This window comes from Terrapene carolina, unplaced genomic scaffold (assembly GCF_002925995.2).
Source record: "Terrapene carolina triunguis isolate 2854851 unplaced genomic scaffold, T_m_triunguis-2.0 Scaffold42, whole genome shotgun sequence".
NCBI classification, from domain to species: Eukaryota; Metazoa; Chordata; order Testudines; family Emydidae; genus Terrapene; species Terrapene triunguis.
The window spans coordinates 43819046-43826274 of NW_020664393.1; positions in this window are offsets into that span (position 1 = coordinate 43819046).

The following is a 7229-nucleotide window of genomic DNA, read 5'->3' on the forward strand; positions in this document are numbered from 1 at the left end:
TGGTGAGGTTGCTCTAAGGCTATACAGAACGATATTATTTTGTAGGATCTTTTGGCTAAGAATATTTTGACTTCCCACCAACCCCCATGAAGATATTCCAACCTCTTTCTTGTTAACAGAACCAAGTAGTTTCTAAATGTGCTGTTGTTTTATTGCAGAGAGTTGTTAAGGCTGCTAATTTGTTACTGCTGCCAGTGTTGCCATTCTTGGAGCTCTGATGTCAGTTGCACTGGCAGACAGCGCAGCATGTTAATTCTGGAAATCTCTATGTTACTCATAAAGAAAGACCACAAACACAGTTTGGTGGTGAAAGCACTCGGACAGGTTTATTATCGACAAAGCACGGTTCTAGCACCATGTCTCAATGGATACAGATACACTAACACAGGTGTGCCCATGACAGTGGTACCTGCTCAAGATGCTGTCCCCTCAGCAAGTACAAAGATGCCCCTCCAATGACTTCTCCTTTTATACACTGATACAAAGAAGTTATGTATTACCCTCCTGGCGTGGTTAGTTACCACCCTTATCTTTGTACCTGCTAGTTTGAACAAAACATCCTCATCCTGTCATCCCATCATTATCTTATGAGGGGTCGGTGGGTTCCAGTACCATCTCTTAAGATTGTGTTTATGTAGTTAGTTGGGTTTTGTACCATCTTCTCTGGTCAGGAATGTTCTTACATTGTTATCCAATGCTTGGTGGGTTACTATTCTGCCAAGACTAGGGACTTGTCTATACTGGCAAGTTTCGTCAATGAAACTGATGTCGACATGAAAAAAATTGAGAAAAGCAAAGTTGCCAAAGCAAGTCTACATTTGCTCCCTCTGTTGACAGATCGTGTCCACATTCAGGGCACCATTGTCGACAGCATGAGCAATGCACTGTGGGTATGCATCCCACAGTGCCTGGTGACACCGTCCATCACTAGGTGTTGTGGGAAGGCAGAACCGGACTGTGGTGTATCCTGGGATGTGCAAAATGTCCCGTCACACACTGCTTTGTGTCCCAGTCCTCCAGTGGTTTCTGGCTTCCTTTTGCACTGTTCTGGCTTCCTTTCGCACTGGTTTTCCAACTGTCAGTCTTTGTAGTGCGCACCAGCATCTGCAGTGAGAGAAGATGGATCCTGCACTTCTCTCCTATGCGCTGTTAACTGCCATGAGGACATCGTGAGTGGCAGCAGAGTTACTCGTAAAGTTACTGACAGAGGATGAATTGCAAGCACCCGAGTGTGATATGGACAGCAGCAACTTATCAGTGCTTTTGGCATTCACAGAGCAGCTGTATATTGTAGACCATTGCTTCTGGGCTAGGGAAACAAGCATTGATTGGTGGGATTGCATTGTCATGCAGGTGTGGGATGAAGACCAGTGGGTACAGAACTTTAGGATGCATAAAGCAACCTTCCTGGAGCTATGTGCTGAGCTGGCCCCTGACCTGTGGCGCAAGGACACCAGAATGAGAGCTGCCCTTTCGGTAGAGAAACATGTTGCAATCGCTGTGTGGAAGCTGGCGAATCCAGACTGCTACCGGTCAGTTGCAGATCAATTTGGAGTTGGGAAGTCCACTGTTGGGGCTGTATTATTCCAAGTGTATAGGGTGATAAATCACATCCTCCTGCGGAGGACCGTGACTCTGGGAAATGTGCATGAAATAGTGGATGGCTTTGCAGAGTTGGGTTTCCCTAACTGTGGCGGGGCGATTGATGGCACACACATTCCACTTTTAGCGCCAGACCACCTTGCCTCAGAATACATCAGTAGGAAGGGATACTTCTCCATGGTGTTGCAAGCACTTGTAGATCACCGGGAGCGTTTCACGGATATCAGTGCAGGCTGGTTTGGAAAGGTGCATGACGCACGCATCTTCAGGAACAGTGGCCCGTACAGAAAGCTGCAGGTGGGGATTTTTTTCCAGACCACAAGATCACAGTGGGGGATGTGGAAATGCCCATCGTAATCCTGGGAGACCCGGCTTATCCCTTACAGCCCTGGCTCATGAAACCTTATACAGGGCACCTGGACAGCAACAAGGAGTGTTTTAATAACAGGTTGAGCAGGTGCCGCATGGTAGTTGAATGTGCCTTTGGCTGTTTGAAAGCTTGCTGGAGGTGTCTCAATGGCAGGCTAGACCTTATCGAGGATAATATTCCCACGGTCATAGCCGCATGCTGCACTTTGCATAATCTGTGTGAATCTAAGGGTGAAATGTTTGCTCATGTGTGGAGCACTGAGGCAGAGTGCTTGGCTGCACAGTTTGAACAGCCAGATGCTAGGACTGTCAGAGGAGTCCATAGGGCTGCTATTAACATCAGAGAGGCTTTGAGGAACCACTTCGACAATGAGGGGCACTAACACATGTCTGCTTTGGAGTTGCTTCCCTGGTGCATCCATGTACAATTTTGGGGCCCGAGGCCCATGCAACAAAATGCTTTAGAAGCCTGTTCCTGAGAGTGAATTGGTTGCTATACACTTTTGTAGAACACAGAATAAAAATGCTGTATCATTAAATACCTTAGCCTTTATTTATTGTTAAAAAGAATAAAACCTCACAACTGTGTGTAGCTCCAGCTATCATTGTGCAAGCTGTGAGAGGGAGTGGAGTGATGGGGAAACTCAGGCATGCTGTAAAGTGAAAATGAATGTATGGGCATACAGGGGGGTTGAGTTGGCAAAGAATTGTGCATGTGCTGCAGTGAAGGTCGACCACGGATCTGCTCAGTCTGCAGCTGTATCAAAGACTTGAGTATCTCTGTCTGATCCTCCATAACTTTTATCATCTGCTCTGTCGCTTGCCTAGCAAATGCAGCATTCTCTTTTCTGTCCTGACTTTCGGCTTCCCAGCACTCTTTGCGTTCCCTGGTCCGTCTCTCATTGCACTACAGCACCTCCCTAAACATGTCTTCTTTGCTGCATCTCAGCTTCTTCCTTATCTACTGAAGCCGGTTGGCAGGAGTGCGTGGTGTGTTCTCAAGGTCTCGGCTGCTGTGGCCAATGCACAGAAGAGGAATTGTTACATTCCAGCAAACTATTGAAACATTTCAGTAACAAGGGCCTTTTGCAACAAGTAGCAATCACTTTCTCACTAACTCTAGGCAGGCACACAGCTCCGCGAGCACCCTAATCATGGTGAGTGTCGGGAGTGGGGGGAATGTTTTGCGTACGGACAAAACGGTCATGGCTTGCAGGGCAGATTTGCAGGGAACTCATTCTAAAATTATCACACACTTTCACAGGCGGCCAACCTGCTGGCTGACATCTCGCTGCTGCGGCTAAGCAGGGAAGCCAGGACACAACTACTGCAAACTTGCGGCTTTCATCCCAGTCTATATGCAGCTCAGCCATGTGCCGCTTTGGTCCCAGCTCCAGTGACTGATAAATGGCATAGTACAGTTTCCTACAATAGGGGAACTAACAAGGCTGCAATCCCTTGGAATCTGCCACAGAGGATTAACAACTACCTCTTGGAAACTTTCCAGAGCCTCTCTCGGGAGGATTCCCTGCAGGTCTCGATGTCCATCGACACCCTGCTTGGCCATGCAGATTAGCTACACAGGGTAATGTCCAGCTCATGTAAAACACTACCTGCCTCCCACTTTTCAATTCCCTACACAAGCCACAGCAACTTACCTAGCATTTCATCTGCTTCCTGCTCCCCGTAGAGCACTTCTGGAGTGGAGAAAAGTTCCTGGCTGCCTGCCCCACCGGGCAACCCCGCTGGGAGCTCCACATCCTCTTCTAGCTCCACTTCTTCATCCAGGATTTAAGCCTCTGGGTTACCCCCTCTTTCTGCTGCCGCCGAAGTATCCACAGGGCTATCGGCAATGGAGGTGGGGTCACCACTGAGGATAGCATTCAACTTCTAAAAGAAGTGGCAGATCTTAGGTGCACCACCGGAGCGATTGTTCGCCTCCTGCGCCTTATGGTACACCTGCCTCAGCTCCTTTATCTTCGCTCTGCACTACTGCCTGTCCCGATTATAGCCCTTTTCGCACAAGCCTTGAGAAATTTGCTCATATGTGTCCCGATTCCTATGGGTCAGTCACAGCTGCAACTGAACAGACTCCTCTCCCCATATACTGATCAGATCCAACAGCTCAGCGGTGGTCCAAGCGAGAGCGCGTTTGGTGCAATAGCCAGCCATGCTCACCTGGGAAGCCAGCAAGCAGGAAATGAGATTTAAAATTCCCAGGGCTTGGAACGGGGGAGGCTGCAGGGTAGCAGCGTTCAAACCAGAGTGGCAGCTTGGGAACTGTGGGACTCTTTCTGGAGACCAATAAAAAAAAAAAAAAAAAGGAATGGTGTCTACACTGGCTGTTTGTCAACAATAAAAGGAGGGGAAAAGACAAAAGTCTCTCACAGGGATGGAAGTTTTTTGTCACCAAAAGTGGGTGTTTTTTTCAACAAAAGTCCCTATCGCTGTTTTGTCGCCAAAAGGCAGTTTTTGGTGACAAAACTTACCAGTGTAGACAAGCCATAGGCCTACTCTTGTTCACAGCCTTTGGTTCACTCTGTTAGTTATGCCTAGAGCTCCAGCAAGGGCTACATTTGCATCTGTAAAACATCTTTCCTAAACAAACTGAAAAGCTTGCTGGAGTTTTAGCTTTTTTTGGATGGAAGGTGACTTACTATACAAGTGTAACATTGCATGCTCCTTATTTTTTTAAGCACACAGTCCTACAGTAATTGTTCTGGACATAGAAATGGAAATCTTAGCACTCATGGAAATCAATTTTTTAACTTCACTTTTTCTGTCCTTTCCAATTTATTCTCAACTTGTAGGTCTGCAAAGGCTGAAAATTGACCATCTACATATAAATTGGATACTTTTAAGACATTCTCTCCCAAATACAGTTGAACCTGAGAGTTACGAACACCTCGGGAATGGAGGTTGTTCATAACACTGAACAAAATGTTATGCTTGTTCTTTCAAAAGTTTACAACTGACCATTGACTTAATACAGCTTTGAAACTTACTAGGCAGAAGAAAAATGCTGCTTTCCCTTTCTTTTTTTAGTAGTTTACATTTAACATAGTACTGTACTTCTTTCTTTCTTTCTTTCTTTCTCTGCCTGATTGTGTGCTTCTGGTTCCAAATGAGATGTCTGGTTGACTGGTCAGTTCGTAACCTTGGTGTTCGTAACTCTGAGGTCCAGAGTTTGGCCAGTGTATTTTGTTATTGTCAATATTACATTTTAAATTATTCCATACTGCTCTGATATACAAGTAAATGAAATGCTGAAAGTGAAAATAAATGTAATCTCTAGTTAACAAAGCTGGAATAATAAATGAACAGGTACATCACAGAGGAGCCTTTTGTATATGATTGTTTTCTTTTTCTTTCTTTGCTATGATCTTATGTATAATCCACCACATCATACAAATGGAACTGTAAAGCAAGGTGATACATCAACTACTTTCACATAATACGGCTCATTGTCAAATAGGTTTGAGATCAAGATTTTGCACACACATAGTGCTAGTGGACAATTTCATATTTTCAAAAGGCTGGCTATGAACAATGGACAAATTCTCATATTTCTACTGTTGGCTCTCTCTCAGCTGTGTTCACCACAATGGACCATAGCATGCCACTTATGCAGCAGAAAGTCTTGACGTGGAAGAGGAGACACACACCAAATTAGATCAGATCATTCCACTCTGAATGACCCAAAACATTTGTGATGAGTAACTGCATCTCCCCATCTGGAGCCCGCACTTGTGGAGTTCTCTAGCCTCTCTCTCATCATCTCAACAACATATATAAATCCACTAGTGTTGTGTGATTGGATATACCAACCCCACTCCAGACAAAATGGTTTAAGGAGCTGTTATGGGCTCAAGATCCCAGGCAAGATAATGGAACAGGACTTGATTAATAATGATCTAAAGGAGGTTAATGTAATTAATGCAGGCCAACATGGTTTTATGGAAAATAAATCCCGTCAGACTAACTTGATACCTTTTTTTCATAAGATTACAAGTTTGGCTGATAAAGGTAATAGTGTTGATGTAATATACTTTGTCCTCTGTAAGGTGCCAAATGGCAATTTGATTAAAAAATTAGAATGATATAAAATTAACATGGCACACATTAAATGGATTAAAAACTGGCCAACTTATAGGTCTCAAAATGTAACTGTAAATGGGGAATCATCATTGAGCAGGCATGTTTCCTGTGGAGTTCACAGGGTTCAATTCTTATCGCTACACTCTAACATTTTTACCAATGACATGGAAGAAATCATAAAATCATCACTGATAAAGTTTGCAGATGACACAAATTGCGGGAGTGGTAAATAATGAAGAGTCCAGCAATCTGGATGTCTTGGTAAACTGGGTGCAAGCAAACACTGTGTTTTAATATGGCTAAATGTAAATGTTTATACATCTAGTAACAAAGAATGCAGGCCATACTTTCATGCTGGGGGAACTCCATCCTGGGAAGCAGTGTCTCTGGTAAAGCTTTGGGGATCATGGTGGAATACTAGCTGAACACGAGATCCCAGTGCAATACTGTGGCCAAAGGAGCAAATATGATCCTTAGATGCATCAACAGGGGAATCTGAAGTAGGAGTAGAGAAGCTGTTTTACCTCTATATTTAGCACTATTGTGTCTAGTTCTGGTGCCCACAATTCAAGAAGGATGTTGATAAATTGGAGCGGGTTTGGAGAAAAGCCACAAGAATGCTTAAAGGATTAGAAAACATGCCTTATAGTGATAGACTCAAAGAGGTCAATTGATTTAGCTTAACAAAGAGAAGGTTAAGGTCTGACTTGATTACAGTTTATAAATATCTACATAGGGGAAAATATTTAACAATGGGCTCTTTAGCAGAGAAAGGTATAACATGATCCAATGTCTGGAAGTTGAAGTTAGAGACATTTAGACTGGAAATAAGGTATACGTTTTTAAACAGTCAGAGTAATTAATCATTGGAACGACTGGTGGATTCTCCATCACTGACAATTTTTAAGTCAAGACTGGATTTTTTTCCCCTAAAAGCTATGATCTGCGAATTATTTTGGGGAAGTTCTATGGCCTTTGTTATACAGGAGGTTAGACTAGATGATCACAATGGTCCCTACTGACCTTATAATCTATGAAAAACAGTAAGGGGTTAACATTCAGCAGTCAGAGAAAAGAAAGGTTTCAGAGTAGCAGCCGTGTTAGTCTGTATCTGCAAAAAGAACAGGAGTACTTGTGGCACCTTAGAGACTAACAAATTT